Genomic DNA, 21356 nt, shown 5'->3' with positions numbered 1-21356 from the left:
GGCGTATCACAGCAGGCGGAGGATGCCAATTTTGACAACGCATCCGCCTGATTGTTCTAAGATCTGGGCACCTGACTTAGATGAAACTCTTCAAGTGCCCCAGCTTTAGTTTTGACCGCCTGAAGGTATTTGATCATAGCCGGGTGGGTGGCTTCATACTCACCTTGGTACTGGCTAACGACCAATTGCAAATCAGAGTAGGCGTCAATTTTGGTTGCCCCTGCCGCCTTACACATGCGGATGCCGGCTAGTAGGGCTTCATATTCTGCCTCATTGTTTGAGGCTTAGAACTTGAACCGTAGTGCATAATCAAATTTGTCCCCCTCAGGAGACTCATAGATAACTCCTGCACCACAGTCGTTCATAGTAGAGCTCCTATCCACGTACACTTTCCAAACCTGATCAGGATTATCCGGTGGAGCCGGCCTTGACATTTCGACAATGAAGTCGGAAAACGCCTGACCCTTCACTGCCTTTCTTGGTTCGTAAGTGATTTCAAGACTTTGCGTTTCAATAGCCCATTTGAGCATCCTACCGGATGACTCCAAGGTAGACATTGGCCGCTTGAGGGGTTGATTTGTGTAGATCACAACCGGATGTGCCAAGAATTTTGGTTTCAACTTCTTGAATGCCATGTAAAGAGCAAGGCCAAATTTTTCAACCATGGGGTACCGGAGTTCAGCATTTCTGAGTACATGGCTAATGAAATAGACCGGGAGCTGGATGCCGTCTCTCTCAGCAAGGAGAACAACACTGAGGGCATGGTCTGAGATAGCTATGTACATGTATAACGTCTCTTTGGGTAGAGGGCTAACAAGCCTTGGCAAATAGTGCAAGCATTCTTTTAATTTTTGAAAGGCTGCCTCAACATCATCCCCCCATTCAAATCTAGTCTTCTTCCTGATTGCTTAGAAGAAGTAATGGCATTTGTCACCTGGCCAGCTGAGGAATCTTCCCAATGCCGCAAGGAAACCGGTTAACTTCTGAACTTCCTTGACAGTGCGGGGTGACTTCATGTCAATTACCGCCTGTATCTTCTCGGGGTTAGCCTCTATCCCCCTTTGATCAATCAGGAATCCGAAAAACTTCCCAGAATCAACACCAAAGACGTATTTCTTGGGATTTAACATAACCTTATGCCGCTTGAGTGTGGTGAAGGTTTCTCGGAGATCAGCAAGATGATCCGTCTGTAGCTTGGATTTGACTATCATATCATCAATATACGCTTCTACATTCCTCTTGATTTGATTAATGAAGACTGTATTAATCATACGTTAGAAAGTAGCAGGCGCATTCTTCAAGTCAAACGGCATCACAGTATAGCAGAATAACCCCTGATCAGTGACAAAGGCCGTCTTTTCTTGATCTTTTTTCCACAGGGGTATTTGGTGGAAACCGGAATAGGCGTCCATAAAGCTCATTAAGGCATGACCGGCTGTAGAGTCGACTAGGCTGTCGATCTTTGGAAGCGGGTAACTGTCCTTTGGACATGCTTTGTTGAGGTCTGTGTAATCAACACACATGTGCCAGGTACCATTTGGCTTTTTTACAAGCACAACGTTTGCAACCCAATCAGGGAAGTTGCATGGCCGAATGAACCCAGCGTCTAACAACTTTTTAACTTTGGCAGCTGCCGCCTGACTTCTTTCCTCGCCGTGACTTCTCTTCTTTTGTCGAATGGGCTTCTTTTTCGGATCCACGGTGAGTTTGTGGACAGCAAGATCCGGGCTGACGCTTGGCATCTCTTCCACTTCAAAGGCAAAAATGTCTTTGAATTCTTTCAACAAGAGGTGCAAGTCTACACCCAACTTAGGAAAGGCAACCGTCCCCACCTTAACAATATGCTCTGGACGACTGTCATCCAGAGCGAGATCCATGTGCTCACCAGCCGGCTTGGGACGGAGCTCCTCTGACCGCTCTCCGGTCAGTGATTGTTATTTCTTTTCTTTCTTCACCTCCACCAGCCGATCAGCTTTCCTTTTTTTTTTCGGCTGCTGGTGGGGCTGGGTTGGGATCCTTGACTTCATCAAGGTCTATTGTCTCCTGCCCTTGGTTGGATGAGGCCACAGTGGGTTTGACGGTTGAGAGATAACATTCTCGAGCCATCTTCCGATCCCCATTCAGGGAGCCAACAGAACCATCATCCCTTTTATACATCAGCAGCATGAGGGAAGGTATAATGACAGCCTTGGATTCGTTAAGAGTTGTACGGCCCAAAATAATGTTATAGGCGGTCAGCTCCTCAACTAGCAAGAACTTAACGACTAGGTGCCGCCCTTCTCCTTTGTCTCCCAGCCGGATAGGTAAGTCAATCCTGCCGACTGGGTACATCATTCCGCCCCCAAAACCAACTAGGGGGTGGGTCACCAGTGCATGCTGCTGGGCTTGTACTTGAGCTTTTGCAAGCACTTGTAGCTGATGATGTTCGAGGAGCTACCGGTGTCTATAAGGATCCGCCCAACCAGTTGGTTGGCGACCTTACATTCAATGACAACTGGGTCATCATGCGGACGGCGGACGCTGCCCCGATCCTTCTCAGTAATAAGGACGTTTGGGAAGGTTCCGCTAGCAGAGGCCTGCTCTTCATCAGCAGTCTTGGCCATCTTCCTCAGATGGTCCTTGGTGCCCTGGATAGTAGGCTACCACCTGAGAACCCGCCTACTATGGTGTAGACCGGCTCTTTGTCAATGTCCGAGCTACTAGTAGGCTGGGCAGTCTTAGACGACTGTCCCGGGTTCTTCTTATTAGTCCCTTTGGACTTGGAGACGTAGGACTTCAACATCCCCTTGTCAGCCAGACAGTCCAATGCCCGCTGAAGGCTGAAGCAGTCGTTGGTGTCATGGCCAATCTCCTCATGGTAGTGGTAGAATTTATTTTTGTTCCGTGACTGAACGAAACTCTTCATGGGATTCAGCTTCTCAAGAGTCAACCGGTCCTTAATCTCCATGAAGATGGAGTTGCAGTCCTTATTAAACTCGTACCTTGGGGAGTACGGTTTGAATTCCTTCTTTTTCTTCTGGGACGGCTGGTCAGAATCATTGACCGCCCAGACTTCTTTTCTCTTTTTTCTCTCTTCTTAATTCTTAGCCGGCTGGGCAGACTGACTATCTTTTTGTTTGTCAAACTTTTTGGAGTCCGACTGGTTACTGGGCGAGTAGAGGTCGGTTGCTTGTATAAAGCTTTCCGCCTCCATCAACGCCTGATGAAGGGTGAAGACCCTCTTTCTGACAAGGTCAAACTTGAAAGTTGACCCATCCTTCAGACCCTTGAAGTAGTCTGTAAAGGCTACTTCGTCAGACAGCCCCTGAATTTGGATTCTAGTCAGGTTGAACCGTCTAACATAAGAGCAAAGTCCTTCCTTCTTCCCCTTGCTTAATGGTGCTCAAGTCTAAACTTGTTTTCTTTGCAGGGATGTTCATGGAGAAGTTGGACGCAAACAAGTAGGCAAGCTTCTTGAAGCTGTCTATGCACCTGGATGGCAAGTTGCGAAACCATTGTTGGGCTATGCCCTTCAATGTGGCCGGGAAGCAGCGGCACCACGCAGAATCATCCAACCCCTGTAAATACATGAGGTTGGTGTATGCCATGAGGTGGTCCTCAGGGTTGGAGGTACCATCATAGTACCAAGCAACACATTTTTTACCTTGGCCGGCTGTGCCGCCTCGGTTATCTCCCTGGTGAACGCAGAAGGTTATTCACCAAGCCTGAGCAGATGGAGCTGCCAGTCCAACGGCTAGACATGGTTGTATCTCGCCTAACCTCCATAGAGGGTCGGCTGCATATATTGCAGGCCATATTGCCCGTATGACATCTGAGCCACACACGGGGCTGACCCGATCATTTGAGGGCCAGTATGGACGAACTAGCCGCCTGTATGACTCTCATGCAAGGATTGAGTATTCCTTGCTGAGGTTGCTTTGAAGCTGTCTGGGAAGCTCGAAGTAGAAGCCGACTCAGACAGCTGCTGGCTTCTCCTGCGCTCGATTATTTCCCGAGCGTTAGGGATTGATTTTTTGCTACCACCCGGCTGTTCCTGTCGGGGGTGTCTCCTAGGACCCTTCTGGGGCAGAAGGATCTTAGACCAATCAAGAGTTGCGGCTTCCTTCTCCTTTGGATGTGGAGTTGGTTGCCTGTCCCTGATTGGCCTCCTTCTCTCAACCTGAGGAGTCTTCTTTGCCGACTGACCCTTACTAGAGCCAGCCTTGTTTTTATTAATCAGATCCTTGATTTCACCCTTGAAACTAGTCATGAATTTCATGAGTTCGTCCCGGGTGACTGGAGCTGATCCTTTTGCCATCTGGGTTTCCCCTTCCGCCTGCCTAGGGGGCCTGCTTGTACCCGCCTAGTTATCTCCTCGTTCCGAGTTATCTCTGGGACGGAGCGCCTAGTAATGAGTGACCCATCTTTGGCCACATACGTTTCGACTTGAGGATCATCATCCTCTTGGTCTGTAAAGACCTTCGGCTGATGATCCTTGGGGTTAGGAGGTGGTGCAGACTCTTGAACCATCTTTGAGGTACTCTCCCCACAGACGGTGCCAAAAATTTTGGGTGTTTTTAGTCCCTCGGGAGAGTTACAGCTCGAAGATTGATCCGGTGCGGTCTGTACCTGCAAAACAACGGAGACTCCGGTTGATTGGAGCTCCGCCTCCGACGATCAAGTTAGAACGTGAAGGAGTGAGTAAAAAGTGCGGAAAAGGTAAAAATCAGATCTTTTCGGATTTCGAGATCAGGTGATTTCTCTGATGTAAGAGAAAAGTAGGTGAGAGATAATAAATGAACCTTCTTCCCTGAATGGGGAAAATCTCCCTATTTATAGGGTCCTTGGAGATTGTGCCGTTACGTAAGTCATATGACCTAGATTTGGTGGGCTGCCCCCGCTTTGGCGGCTTTTTGGGGAATCGGGCCTTTGAAAGCGATCATTCCTTCTCTTGACAGTGGATTCCACGTGTCATCTTGCTAGTGGCCCGATTTGGACCGATACTGGGTGGACACGTGTCTTACTTTAAATGGGTCGCGTGGCGGGGTAATTTTACCCAAAACAAAGGGGATTGATAGGAAAGTCTTTCATTCTTTATTCTCATTAGCTCTTGAAACCATTTGCCAACAATGGTTCTTTTCTCTTGACAAAGAAAAGATCTCTATTTGAGATGGAATAGTAAAAGCTTTCATTGAAAGATACAAATGTAACATTCAATGAAACTGACCATAGAGAACTTGAGATGTTAAAACAAAAAGAGAATGAGGGTTTTACTTCCTTCTTTAATAAGTGGAAGGAAACTTCTGCTAAAATGGTTGAGGTGCCTAGTGAGAAAGAATCTGTAAGGATGTTCATTAAGAACCTCTAAAAAAAATATTCTAAGCATCTCAAATATCAAAGTAATTTGAACACTTTCAAGGTCATCTATGACATAGGAATCAACATTGAGGACGACCTTGCGAAACAAAAAGCTACTAACAACTCTAATAGTGGCTGGAAAGGAAAGAAGAACGACAATCCTTCTTCTTCCAAAACCACCCACTCAAACAACGTTAGCACCTTTAATCTGAATGAAGTCCTCGGTATGAATAATCAAGGACAAAAGAAGCCATTTAGGAAGAACTTTGCTCCTATTGGCATGAGTTATGACACCGCATTTGATCGCCTTCATGCAAAAGGTCTTATAACTCCCATTGGACCATTTGGAGATCCACCAGTCGAAAGGAGGACGACTAGTTGGAACCCCAATGCACATTGTAAATACCATCAAGGCAGGGGCCATCTTACTGAAAATTGCTAGAAGCTAAAGGAAGCTATACAATATCTGATTGATAGCAACAAACTTTCATTGCCTCCTGCAAGTAAGAAGCCAAGCATCAATAATGCCCCACTTTCAGATTCTTTGGCTATTTCTGATGAGGAAAGTCACGTTGACCCATCATCCCTCATCAAACCAATTAAAGAAACCCATGCTATCGAAGAAGTGGAGGAAACCTTTTTCGATGCCATGAGTGATTTCCCTACAGGTCAACAACCTACCACTAAAGAAGAAGTATGGGTCCTCATACAAATAATGAAGGAAGCAATGAACATGTGTCGCGAGGCCCTCGATCACGCAAAGATGGTTCGAAACAAGAATGTCATTAAAGAGGTGACGCCTACAGAGACTACTAAGAGAAAACCATTTTCTCTCCAAGTAATCGAAGCACCCAAAAGGAGCAACAAGCCTTACACTCCAATTGGGGCCTCTTATGCAAATATGTTCAAAATGCTCTTCGAGAGTGCGAAGATCAAACCTCTCGAGCCAAGACCATTTGAATCATTGAAAAGGACAGCTAGGTTCTATTGTCCATACCATCAAACAGGTTGACATACCATACAACACTGTTTCAAATTCAAAGATCTAATCCAGGGATTGATTGACAGTAAGAAGTTGGTTCAAATTCCACCAGAAAAGGATGTTAGCATCAACGGAGTTTGGGAAAGTGATGAGGATGTCTACCTCAAAGATGTGGAAGAAACTCCACTTTCCACGATATACCAAGTAGATGACATTTGGGATGAAGAAGATTCACCCATAGATGTTCTCACAAGATCAGGGAGAATGCAACCTCCCATCACTACACAACCTATTCCTAATAACCAACAAGTTCCCATGCCAATTATAGAAGACAATGATGTTGTCAAACAACTTAAAAAGACTAAGGTTGAAATGAACGTATGGAAACTACTAGCCACATCCCGTGAGCATAGAATTGTAGTAATGGATGCTTTGGCTAAAGTAGGGATAGATTCTGAGACCACTCCTGAGGGAATAGCTAATTTTCTTACGAGTGATCTTCTGAGTCCCATCAATTTAATCACTTTTTCTAACAAGGATCTACTTTCGGAAGGTGATAAGCACAATAAGGCCTTAAATCTCACAGTAATCTGCAAAAGAATGAATGTCCTCATGACTCTTGTAGATAATGGGTCAACAATCAATGTTTTCCCACTACGAACTGTGAGGATGTTAGGAATAAGGGATGAAGACTTGTCTCCATCTACACAAGGAATAAGAGCTTACGACAACACTCGTCGCCAAGCTCTTGGGACTATTACTATGAATGTCACTGCAGGAGTTATAGAACATGCTACTACTTTCCAAGTGGTAGACATTAAAGCTTCCTTAAACTTATTGTTGGGACGCCCTTGGCTTCATGACCTTAAGGCCGTCCCTTCATCAACAAGTGAAGGCCATAGTTGGAGGAGTTCCTGTTACAATCGATGCTTCCCCAATGAGAATCAAGGCAATTGATAAGCCTATCATAATTGTGGAGCATGATGACAACGATGAAGACCTATGGGGCTTTAATGCAGAAGAGGTCTCCTTAATCGAGGAAGATGAAAGGACCCCTCTTTGCTACGACCTCTATTCAAATATGATAGTTAATGGTATACTCCGAAAACAGGGGCACTTTCCTGGAATGACTCTAGGAAAGAAGAAAGGAGTCGCAATACAAATGAGATTGCCTGGCCTTCCTTAATTAGATACTTTTGGAGTTGGTTTTGAACCGACTTTGAAAGACTATAAGCAAGCCCAGGAAAAGGCTAATGCACGGAGAAACGCTATTACCTAAAAGAAAGCAATCCCAATGGATTAATATCCTCTCACTCTAAATGGACAATTCATAAGAGAAGGTGAAGATCATCCATGTTATGAATTTCCCGAGCCCTTTGTCAAAAATGGGATAAGACAACCTCGGTTCGAAATCTTTTTGGATTGCAACTTCTTAGATGACATCCTAACTCCTATCTATAAGGAGAAAGCACCTCCATGCTTTGACTTTAATGTCATGGGACTCCTTTTCGGGCACGAGAAGAATGAGCCAAAATATGTTGAAGACAACTCCACACTCATTCAAACAGCACTACAAAGTGAGAGCTTTGACCCCTCAAAGCTTATCACTCCAGCAGAGGGATTAGCACAAGGATGGCGAAAGACTGTGAAGGTGACTACACCAAGTGGAAGGAAGATCTCCATAACAACAGGACAAGGACCCATGTTCAAAGAGTCGTCTAAGTCAGTGTCCGAATCTGAGTCTTCCCCTGTCGAGTCTTCAAAGTCTTTGGCTATAGTACCTATCCCTAGCTCTTCTACTTTAGTTCCTACTCCTAGGATAGTTAGCAGTCAAGTCCCGACGAGCATTTCCTTATTTGATGTAATGGTTTCTGAATTCAATAATATGTCTTCTTTCGCTTACTCCTCGTATCATTCACCAACCCAAGATGACAAGCAATGCTTAACTAACAATGAAAGTGACAAAGAAATAATTGAAGCAATGGAAACACTTGAGAATAAAACACTAGTAATTGAAGACACTGAAACAGTGGATATCTCAAAAGACCCAAACATCAAAAGAGAAGTTAAAATCGGACTAACTCTTAATAAAGAAGAAAAAACCGGTTTAATTAATCTACTAAAAGAATTTATCGATGTATTCGCTTGGTCATATGAAGATATGCCAGGAATAAATAGAGAAATAGCTCAACACACAATACCACTAATTCCAGGAATGAAACCTGTAAAACAAAAGTTACGTCGAATGAAACCCGACGTATCTCTTAAAATAAAAGAAGAAGTTCAAAAACAAATAACTGCAGGTTTTATCAGGGTATCTAAATACCCCGAATGGGTTGCAAACATGGTGCCAGTTCCAAAGAAAGATGGAAGGGTAAGAATGTGTGTCGACTATAGAGATCTAAATAAGGCAAGTCCAAAGGACGACTTCCCTTTACCACATATCGACATCTTGGTAGATAATACAACAAATCACGCGTTTCTCTCATTTATGGATGGATACGCGGGGTACAACCAGATTCTCATGGCCGAGGAAGACATGGAAAAGGCTACATTTATAACACCATGGGGCACTTAATGTTACACGGTAATGCCATTCGAGTTGAATAACGCGGGTGCCACTTACCAAAGAGCAGCGAGTGCCTTACTACATGACATGATGCACAAAGAAGTTGAAGTCTACGTGGATGATATGATCGTAAAATCAAAAGATCGTCCAGGACATCTAGTAGCCTTAAGAAAGTTCTTCGAAAGGCTAAGGAAATACAACATCAGGTTAAATCCATCTAAATGCGCTTTTGGAGTCACCTCAGGAAAAATCTTGGGATATGTCATTAGCCCTAGAGGAATAGAGATAGACCCAACCAAGATTAAAGCAATCATGTCAATGCCGCCGCCCAAGACCGAGAAACAGATTCGAGGATTCATTGGCCGGCTGCAATACATAAGTAGGTTCATATTCAAGTTAACCACAATATGTGAACTAATATTCAAGAAACTTAAAATGAATGTGCCAGTAATATGGGACGATGAGTGTCAAAAAGCCTTTGAGAAGATCAAAGCCAACCTCGCTAATCCTCCCGTATTAGCTCCAGCGCTCCCAGGAATCCTTCTTAAGTTGTATTTAACAGTCACCAAAGAGACAATGGGGGCTATGCTCGCACAAGATGTAGAAGGAAAAGAAAACGCCATCTACTACCTAAGTAAAAAGATGCTCAAGTATGAAGTACGCTGCACACCACTTGAGAAATTGTGCCTCGCATTAGTGTGGGCCACGACCAAGTTAAGACACTACATGCTCGTCCATATAGTCTATGGGGTATCTCGGATGGATCCACTAAACTATCTCTTCGGGAAATCTACACTTAATAGGCGAATATCAAGATGGATAATCAATTCAGCCCAATTTGATGTAAGGTTTATGCCTCAAAAGGCAATCAAAGGATCAGTGGTCTCAGACTTCTTGGCGGATTTCCCAATAGAAGATTCGACGCCAATACAAGAAAATGAGTTTCCAGACGAAGACTTAATGCTCATAGAAGATGATACTTGGACATTATACTTTGATGGAGCATCAAACCTAAAGGGTTGTGGTGAAGGAGTATTATTAGTGTAGACACCTAAAAATGTCTCCCCGAAACAAAACCCGATGAGGAACAACCTTTCACCGCCATTATTGGTCGGGTACAGTATTTAATCCCGAGAGTGCTTAAAAAATCATATTTAATTAAATTCAGTTTTTAAAATAGTCTATGGATCAGTCTTGATGTTTAGTCAAAGCATAGTTTTATTTTGGCCAAAATATTTTTATTCTTTTTATTTTATTTATTATTTTATCCCAATTAATAAATAATAAATTAGAAATGGCCCGAAATTATGAATCGGCACTTAAAAAGGCTGAACGAAATTAGGGCAAAAAGTATTTAGATGGAAAAATGGATGCAGGACTTGCCGCGTCACTGCATACAGTGCCGTGTCACGGGACACTAAGCCGCGCCACGGTATTGTTCCCCGTGACACAGTTCCTGTGCTGTGACACGGGACACTCCTGTGTATTTTCCGCGTAATCCCTTCACGCGTTTTACCTCCCGTAGGTCAGATATTTCCCGTGTCACACAAAAGTGTCCCGCTTCACATAAATGTTCACCGTGCCACGACAATTTTTGCCGTGTCGCGGTATATTTTGCCATGTCGCGGCAGTGTTTTTAGGGTTTTTATCCATTTTAGGGTTCCGTGTGTTCCCTCTACTCATTTTCCCTATAAATACCCCCTCATTTATGATGTAAGGGGCATCGATGAACTCTCTTTTTTTCTCTTCTATGCTTTAGCCTAAACACTAGCCTACCCCTATTCTTTCAAAATTCCTTCCTTAAGCACTCCAAGGAGTCCGTACTTTACTCGAGGTTCTGTTCTTAAGCCAAGGCGTGAAAGGTAGAAGTGTTTGAGGGTTTTGCCCCAAATCAACTCTATTTAATTTAATTTAATTTAATTGTTGTTTTATTAATTTTCTTTGAAGTTACTAACTCGTTTATTGTTTTATAGTTGCAAGCACACAAAATCAAAGTAAGAATTATGTTCCTTTGATTTCTATTATTTTTCTAACGATTTTATATTGTTGGATTTATTGTTAAATTGCTTCCAATATTAATGTTGATTTCTATTATTATTTTTGATCACCATATTGCATGTTAAAGGGAATATGTAATTGAAAATCACGCCTAATAAGATAATTTGGACAACCGGTTTAGGTTCCTTTTTAATCTTGTTGTTAAATCAAGTGATCACTAATATTTTAGAATATGTGTTGCATTAATATTCAACCAATTTAGCTTAATAATAGTTTGGAGCAAATTGAATCTTTGTTTACATGCCTTTAAGATCGCAGGATTTGCTCTTCACTATAAGAATTTAGTAGAGGCCAATATGGGCGAATGTGACTCCATGATTCACTTCGTACCATTATCCCCGATCCTCCTTTCGTGGTTTCGAACCATATGGAGTTAGTAATCTCATGGATTATGAATGTGGTGTAACCTTCACAAATCAATCGTTGTTGTCTTCGTTGTCCCTTATTCGTGGTTGCCTTATAATGATCCGTGAACGGTTTACAATTTCCTTAAAAACTTGTTGGCGGCTCCCTAATTTCCTTGTTCCTAATCTTGTATGTCAATTCCCACTTCCTATGAGTGCCGAGCATATTCACACATGCTTTACGTAGGTGCACTTCAAACGATGCCTACAATTAGTATCACCTAAAGAGGAACATGTCCCAATCTCCATAAAGTTAGATTTTGACGTTACCAACAACGTTGCAGAATATGAAGCATGCGTGGTAGGCCTTAAAACAGCTTTGGCGTTGGGAGTAAAGAAACTTCGAATATTCGGAGATTCTTCTTTGATCATCAACTAAATTTCCAAAAGATGGAATGTAAGGAGCGAAAGCTTGGCCCCTTACCAAACATATCTGGAAACTCTCACTAATCAGTTAGAAAAGGTAGAATACACATATCTACTTAGAGAGGAAAATCAATTTGTCGATGGCTTGGCAAGGCTAGCCTCGATGGTTAGAATTCCCACGGAAATCGAGCAAATGCCTTTAACAATAGAAAAGATGCATAAACCCACTTACTTTCAAGCCATAGAAGACGATGAAGTAGTCCAAGAAGAAGAAGAAGAAGAAGAAGAAGAAGAAGAACCTTGGTATACGGACATCCTCAACTATGTCACCAAAGGGACCCCACGCTGACAAGAGAGCAAAACGAGCCTTAAGACTTTTGGCTTCCCAATATGTGCTCATAGACAATGAGCTACACAAAAGGGTACCTAAAGGTCGAGCTCTTTTATGTGTAGGCAAAAAGGAATCCCAAAGGGCAATGAGAATAGTCCACGAAGGAGTATGTGGGACTCATGTGAACGACAAGATGCTAGTCCAAAAGATAATGCGCGAAGGATATTATTGGACTACCATGAATAGGGACTGTCATCATTACGTAAAAAGATGCCCTAAATGCCAAATATACGCTAACTTGCACCACATTCCTCCGTTACTCCTTTACACCTACACATCACCATGGCCATTCTCAACATGGGGAATAGATATCATTGGAAAGATCACCCCTCCTGGAACAGGGGGTCATGAATACATCCTAGTAGCAATCAATTACTTCACGAAGTGGGTTGAAGCAGCATCATATGCAAAACTCACTGCAAAGCATGTAGCACTCTTTATCGAAAGGAACATTATATGTCGATATGGAGTCCCACATGAAATGATAAGTGACAATGGAACTCACTTTCAAGTAGAATGTGAAGAATTGCTACAAAAGTATGGCATTCAACATCACCACTCTTCCCCATATAGGCCTCAAGCAAAATGGTGTAGTAGAGGCAGCCAATAAGAATCTAAATACTATCATTGAGAAAATGACAGAAAATTACAAGGATTGGCCTAACAAACTCCATTTTTCTCTCTGGGGTTATCGCACGTCAATTCGCTCATCAACAGGAAATACGCCATTCTCCTTAGTCTATGGAATGGATGCCGTACAAACTGTACAGCTAGAAATACCTTCCCTGCGCATTGCGTTGGAAAGTAAACTCGATGAAGTCGAATGGACTAGAGCAAGATATGAGGAGCTAATTCTACTTGATGAAAAACGACTAGAAGCTCTACATCATACTCAATGCTACCAAACTCGTATGGCTAGACACTTTAACAAGAAGGTCAAGATAAGAAACATCAAAGTAGGAGACTTGGTGTTAAAGGCATTAAGAAAAATGTTCTAGATCCAAGAGGCAAATTTAGGCCTAATTGGTCTGGACCATATATTTTCAAAACCATCCTATCGGGAGGTGCCGCAAAGCTAACTGATATGGATGGCAATGAATTCTCGAATATAACAAATCTTGACCAACTAAAAAATTACTACCCATAATCACTTGAGTAAGATACTCAAAAGAGCTACGTTTGGCCTGATTCCTTAGGAAAGGATACGTAGGCAACCCTCTACAAGGTGCGGCCACTTTAATCTTCACAAAAATCAATTCATCAACAACAGAACAAACGCCACATAGAAAACGAGTCCAGCGCAACACGCTGCATCTGTCGCGCGGAGACAGAAAGCAGCGCGTCGCGACAAGCACATCATGCGGCAACAAGTTCAAAATCACAGCGCCAGAAGTTCTGCATCAATCTGGGCGAATTTCGGTGTTTTTCGGAAATTTTCGACTTCCGTACTCGAATAATTCTCGGAAATAATTCAAGACGTTTTCATTGCTTTAATAAATTTTTAATGTAAAAGTTGGTTTAATTTTTAAAAAAAGCTAAAAATTGCATTAATAAAATAAAGTAAAAATTACATTATTGATGGAATTTTAAATAAAGCTTAAAAATAAAATTGACTTAAAATTAAAACTGTCTAATAAATTGAAAGTAAAACAATTCCCTAATCTGTCTTCTCTTTTCTAGCCCTTTTCCAATTCTTGTCTGCCTCTTCTTCATCATCCATCACTTTTGGTAGTAGACATCCTTTAGAAGATTTACACTCGATTTTGGTGTTGATGGTTTCTCCAATAGCCATTACACCGTGCTTCTTTTCAACCCACATTTTCTTTTCTAAAGATTCAGATTCTCTTTTCTCTTTGGCCTTAGTAGCATTTTTCTTCTTAGGCATAATAGGAGTCTTGAATTCAACTCTTTCACCCAAGCGCTCTTTAGGAGGAATTTTCTTATCCCCTAGGCGGTCTTTCACATTGGTCACACTCAGCTTCCAGGCTTTGTTCTTGTCCTTTTGAGATCTACCAAGTAGCTATTGCTTCACATCCCTAGATAAAGAAGGTGGGACCTTTTGGGTAACAACTTCGCATAAAGGTCTAGCACACCAATAGTCATCAAATCTCTCTACATCTTGTGAAACAAGAAATTCATAGGGACAACGAAGATCACCAGAGGGAACAGTTTGAGTAAGGCCATATTGCCTCCTTACCCTAGAAGGGTAATAAAAAGTCAACTTTGACAAGCTAGGAAGACGGCAAAAAGGTTGACTGTTGACACTAACCATCTTCTCAATTTTCCTCCAAGGAACGACCCACTTGATGGCAAAGTCGCGAGTTTAAAAAATTCTACTCCACTCCCGGCGGCCCATCTTTATGGAAAAACGTTGCTTCCGTCTCACGAAGCAATTTGGTGTATATTTGTCAACATTGTCAGGAGGGCTAATTAATTCAAGCCTCCCCATTAGCCATATCTGCAAAAATTTAATGCAAATAATTATTATTAATATACAAAATTAAATATTTTTGATTTCTGTAATTAAAAGCATTAACTTTCTACATGTAATAAAATTGGAGAACCTCGAAGAGGTGCTTTTGGATTTTGTTTTAATTCATCTAAACCAAGCATGGTTTCTCCAACAATCAAAGGCATTGGATTTCTACCTGATTCAATTTGCTCCATGATAGATGCTAAATCGCTCGGCCCTCCTGAATATTACCACTAGTGAGCATATATTGGTTTAATATGCAAAAAAGGAAAGCTCTTCTCCTATAAACATGAGAAGACTCAGAGCGTGGTCTGTCAAAATAAAAACGTGCAAAGTCCTTCAAATTAACCACATTCCCATGAACTAGATCTTTTACGGTGTGTTTGGATAGAAGGAAATAGAGGGAAAGGAAGAGAAAGGAAATAGGGGGATGGGGTATCTTTCACTTGGATAAAAAATATGGAAGGAAGGGAATTGGAGGGAAGATAAATGAAGGGTTTAAACCTAAAGAAATTAATTCCTCCAACAATGGAGAGATTTGGAAGGAAAACTCCTCTTTCTTCCCTCCCCTCCCTTTCTCTTCCTTCCCCTTCACCACCCTCCCCTTCTTTTCTTTCCAATTTCTTTATCCAAACACACCGTTAAGTCCTTATCTCTAAGATTAAGGAAACGCTCAAAATCTTTGTAATAATACTCGCTTACTTTAGGAATTACCGCAAGATTTAGGGAAGGGAAGCCTCGAATGGCACCAAATTCTTCCGATAAAGGATAAATTTCATCATAACCAAGTCTAAAGCAATGAGTATCTGAATCCCAATACTCCAAGGCGTTATGAATAAAGTCTATGTCAAGATCTACCCCCTTAATACAATATATACCCCCCAAGTGAAAAAAGTCAAGCTCTTTTCTCTCCTTAGCGGTTAAAGACCGGCGCCACTTACGAGTAAAATCGCTAAAACTCTTAGACATGATTACTTGATGAGAAATAAAAGCTAGAATTATTTTTAATCAGTTCGACTATATAGAATTGACAGATTTGGGGGCTATTTATGCACAAAATTGGCGCAAACCGAATCCTTAAAGGAATCAAAAAAACATCACCAGCGCCATGCGACAGAAATCACGCACCGCATGATGTTTGTCGCATCGCGACAAATGGGAATGTGCCACGACAGCTTGACGCGCTATGCTAATCGCGTTTTTTTCGACTGCGACTCAGTTTTGTACTATGATTTTACGGTTTTTACCTTTTTCCAAAGCCATATCCACGCAAACCCAACTTTATCACAAACACTTATCCCATATTTGATTATTTTGAGTTTAATAAAATTTAAATTTATTTTTAGTCAAACTCGACTTTTATTTTTCATTTTTTTCTTTTTGGGGGAGAAAGTCGGATACCCTTCATTAATAATAAAAATGACGGAAGTTTTTGCGCAAAAAGTTAGTCATTTTGTTTCACGCACTCACATGCACATAAAATGAAAAATAAAAAACGCAATGCTAAAATAGACATAGTAATCATAAGATATATATACAAAGTGTCTAACACAAGTGATAAGTCAAGTGAGCAAAGTCCTACAAAGTCAAAATAAAAATATACACAAGTACAACTATGATGGCGGAGTATGCAAATGTGGAGGAACATCAAACATGTCAAAAAACTGTACAGTCCGAGGAGTCAAACCCTCGCCTGATCAGTAGTAGCCGGGATCGAGAGAGTAGAGCTAACCCATCCAGGCTCACCTTGTTGCTGGCCTCCCAAATGCTGAGGCTGCTGCGACGACGAGCCAACCTCGTAAGTCCCACCACCTGCTAAAGGAGCCGATGCCGTACCTCCTTGGCCGGTCTGCCTCCCTGATGCACCCTTAGACGAAGAGCCAGAGCCTTCTAGTCTGGCAGTATGGTCCGACTCTGCTCGACCACCTTGACTCCCAGCTGAGGTACGGCGATGCCTCGAGTCAGACCCCGATCTCTCCCTCCTAGCCTCAGGTCTCATACGAGTGCGCATCGGAGGAATAGGCTAAAATGTAAAAAGCAAGCTAAGTCAAGTACAGAAGGATAAATATAAGCAAACATAAGAGGAGGTCAAGAGAAATACCTCCATGCCGTCATCATCACGACGACACATAGCTCGGTGGCTCAACCTCACGAGCTGGTAACGGAAGGCGTCCATGCCTCTCGCCATCCTCGTCAGCACCTCATGAGAAAACTGTAAGGGTCACAAAGTCAGAGATAATCAAAGCATACATGCAAATAAGACGACAAATAAAGTGACTTACTGAAGTCTGGTGTCGAGGTATCGACTCCTCTATGAAACGCCATGGCTCAAGAGCCAGGGGAATCATCTCCTCAACAGGACCAAAAGTGCCCTGGTAGACGATGGATATCGGTGGAGGCACAAACTCTGCAGTCAAAGCTTGTCAAAATAAATCTAAGTGATTAGAGTTTGCTAGGTGGCTATCAAAGGAATAAATAAAAGAATACAAAAGGTACCTCTGCCCTCTCTGGCAAGCAAGGTGGTGGGGCCAAACGCGGCAAAAGTCTCTCCCCATAACTCCGGTTTGGATGGATGTGACTCTGCCAATCCGTACCCGCTGGAGACCTAGCCGCCCGAGCCTTCATCCTTGTCTGATCGAACATGTGTTGTGGAGGGCGAGAAGGAACAACAAGGTACTCTGAAGAGTGCTGAATCGCAACTCTCTCACCCAGATATACCACAGCGTCGTTTGTCCCCTGAAATTACCGACGTTGGGCAGTGTACTGAACGGCCAATGCAGGAAAATCGAAATCAGCCCACGGCCGAAACTGAACATCAGGCTCTTACAAAACGAATGTCCATTAGATCAAATCCTACTAAAGGGGTAACAAAAACAAGTATGTTAAGAAAAAATACCGAGAGAATCGACTCTCGAACATGAGCAGTAGCAGTGTGGTCAGCAGCCTCCCCAACTGACAGCAATGGGGAGCCCTCGAGGCAAAGGCCTCGCTGGTGAAAAAGACGGGAAATACTCGTAGAACCAGACCTATGAAACAGAGAAGCGTCAGCAAATGCTAGCACAAAACCGAGGACAAACTTCGGTTAAAGAAAATGGAGTATACCTCTACAAGTCTCCAAAAACTGGATAGTGTAACTTCCTCATCGAACCTGCGATGGCGACAAGAGAGTCGCAATCCAAGCAGGAAGTTAGCATAGGCCAAGCTGGCCTAACCATATGATCCCACCATACGAAGTTCGCGAAGAGCAGGCATATAGTAGAGTAGCACTCGACTACCCCTGTCACGGGAGAAGGTCCCCGATAAAAGAATCAGAGCAAATATGCGCACCCGCTACTCCGGGGTGGTCGCACCATCCTGAAAGGCCTCCGCCAGCATGGTCCGATGAATACACCGTGCACTAATCTGCGTCGACCGAGCCTCGCTGCGAGCTCGAACAGTAATGGGGCCGATCAGTTCCTTTACCTCCGGAGCAAATGGAACCGCAGCTGACTTAAATTCCAGTCTAGTGATGAGAGTGAAGTCGAGAGGAGTGATAGTCATCTCACCCCAAGGAAAGTGAAAGGTGTTGGTGGTGTCCCAAAAGAACTCCACCAAGGCTTAAACTAGAGAGCGGCTCGACAAAAAAGAGTACAGAGCTCGAGTGGCCTGAAGTAAAGGAGTCAGACCACAAGACTCCCACAACTCGCGCGACCCGTTGTTGTCGCAGAAGTGAAGATCGTATAGCTAACCAATGGCCTCGTTGCCTGAGCCATGGCAACGAACCCAATCGCCGGTCATCTCGAGCCGCACCCGTTCCGAGATGTACAGGGTACGCTCATCCCACTCGGGGAACTCCCCTAGACTAGTGGAAGCTCCCTCACCTGCGTCAACAGGCTCGTCCTCCCGGTTAGCCCCGCGAGAACAAGAGCCAGAACCACGACGTCGAGACATGCTAAATTATCCAAAGCAACAATAAATCAAAGGTTCTATAGTATCTAAGGTTCGCCTAGCCGCATGATACTATGTTTGAACAAAAACAAAGTACGTAGTACTAAAACAGAGCATAATTTTGATTCGAGCAAAAATAGCATTTTCAAGCAATCAAACAATTTCTTGCAATACTATGACAAATATTGTGACAAATTAGACATGAATAGTTAGCAAAAACATCAAGATCGAGCCACATTGTTCTCACGAACTCAAGGGGTTCAACAATGGCAAAATGTTCATTTCTTCACCAAATCGAGTCAAACAAGTCTCAAAACACTCCCAAGATAATATACAAGCATAAACAAGCAAATTAACGGCATAAGATTCAACGAACAAAGCAAAATAGGCATAATTGGGTCCGAAATTTTCGGAAACCCGCGAACAAAACACACAAAATTCAGCAAAAACCGAGGTGAGTTTGAGTAAAACTCACATAGATTGGGAAATTAGAGATGAAGAGCTTTAATTTGCAACAAGTTTGGGCGAATTTGGTTGACAAACGAGCAAGAACGAGTGATTTGAAGTTTTTGCGAAATTTCGAACCACGAATAGCAAATGGCGAAATGAGGAAGGAGAAGGGGTTTTATTCGGAAAACCCGACTCTAGCGCGAAATGACAGAAATCACGCGCATCGTGAATCTTGTCGCATCGCGACAACCTTGATGCGCGGCGATAGCAGGTAGCAGCGTGCGCTGGTTCAGCGACACAACCTGTGGCCTCATAATGGTTTATGCGGACCTATTTCAGCAGTTTGGGTTCCTTGGTACGTCAGTTAGCCCCTATAAGAAAATTGACATGATTAGTAGTCGACTTGATTACAATCGCCGTAAGTGATCAACTTGGGAACGATTGTCTCACTCAGCTTTAAGCGCCTAAGTATTGGCTCATCGCAAGCACCAAGGTAATGGTTCACAAGCAAGCAAAAGCGCCAAGGTACCGGCCCATTTACAAAAATGTGCCGAGGTACTGGCACAGCAAGCAATTACAGCAAAGCGTCAACACAACAAGCATTCAAGCGAAGCATTATCGGATGGAGGATCACAAGACAACGAGGTCTTCGACGACTTTCACTAAGATGAGAAAGTTGTCAATTAAATAATCAATTCAAGGCACAGACGAGATTTTGGAGACAGCTACAAGCAGTCACCTTCGACAATGTTCCCTAGGATGTGGAAGATTGTCATAGCAAAACTGAAGACAACTATAAGCAGTGGTCTTCGAAGATATTCTCTAGGATGAGAAAATTGTCACAACAAAGCTAAAGATGGCTACAAGCAGTCACCTTCGACGATGTTCCCTAGGATGTGGAGGATTGTCACAAATAATCGAGGATGGCAACAAGCAGCGGTCTTCGACGATGGCGTTCACGAGGCACTGTGGAGGTTGTCACGATAAAATACAGCAACAGAATCGGTTACCCCCAGAGACGTGTGCTCGACGGTGCAAGATACACGTTTCTAACTCTCTTATCTGTTTAACTAATTTGAGTTTGCAGGTATCGGCGTTACAAGAATGATTTATGATCGCCAAACATTCTGAATCATTCTCCGTCCCTATCGTTACTTTGACATTGGTTTTCGAAACATGCGTTTCTCCAAACTCAGTCAAAGTAGGGGCTTCTGTAGACACCTAATTGTGTATCCCCAAAAACCAAACCCAGTGATGAATACCTTTCACGTCATTTGATTATCGAACGAATTGAAAGTGTGAAAAGTCTAGTGATGCGTTCGTTTTAATAAATATCCTTCTTTCTGTTTTTGAAAATTACTCTATTTTATGAAAATAGCCAGTCCAATTTAGTTTGATCCATAACAAGGGTCCAATAATAGTGTATTTGGATTGAGTTTGAAAAGAGCTTTCCAATGATATATTATAAGTCCAATTCCGATGAATAATGAGGAAGTTATGGCCAAAATACTAAATTGGGCCTGAAATGGTTTTATGGCCCAATGATCTATAGGAGGGCCCATTGATTAATATTCCTAAAGTTATTAGGATTGATTTTAATCTTCTAGAATAATCTAGAAGGTTATTTTAGTTATATTGGTTGAATGTTAATACAACATATAATCCTAAAATATTGTATCACTTTAATTAACAACAAAGATTAAAAAGGAACCTAAACCGGTTGTCCAAATTATCTTATTAATCGTGATATTCAATTACATATTACCTTTAAACATGCAATATGGTGATCAATAAATACAATAAAATCAACATTAACATTGCAAGCATTCTAACCATAATAACGTTACTCAAATCAAATAATAGTAACCCTAATCATGATACTAGCAAATAATAATAAGAACAAGAATAAGAACAAGAATAAGAACAAGAATAAGAACAAGAATAAGAACAAGAATAAGAAAATAAGAATAAGAATAAGAATAAGAATAAGAATAAGAATAAGAATAAGAATAAGAATAAGAATAAGAATAAGAATAAGAATAAGAATAAGAATAAGAATAAGAGTAATTAAGTGAATTAATTATTCATGTTTCGTGCTTCTTTTAATCGCTACATCCTGAATAAATTTTTAGTAACTTCAAAGAATGATAACAAAAATTGAAATAAAATTAAAAAAAAGTGAAGCTGATTTGATCCAAACCCTCAATCAATTCTACCTTTCACGCCTTGGTTTAAGTATAGAATTTCGGGTGTTGTATAGACTCCGAGGAGTGCTTAAGGGATGCATGATGAGAGGTTAGAGAAGGCTAGTATATAGGCTAAAGCATAACAGAGAAAGAGAGAATGTTTAGGTGTATAAGAGAGAAAGAGAGTTATTTAGTGCCCTGAAACCGATGAAA

The sequence above is a fragment of the Chenopodium album genome, chromosome 18 (genome assembly GCF_948465745.1).
Source record: "Chenopodium album chromosome 18, dcCheAlbu1.1, whole genome shotgun sequence".
Lineage (NCBI taxonomy): Eukaryota > Viridiplantae > Streptophyta > Magnoliopsida > Caryophyllales > Amaranthaceae > Chenopodium > Chenopodium album.
The sequence above is the reverse complement of the archived record's forward strand: the minus strand, read 5'-3'. Positions refer to the sequence as shown.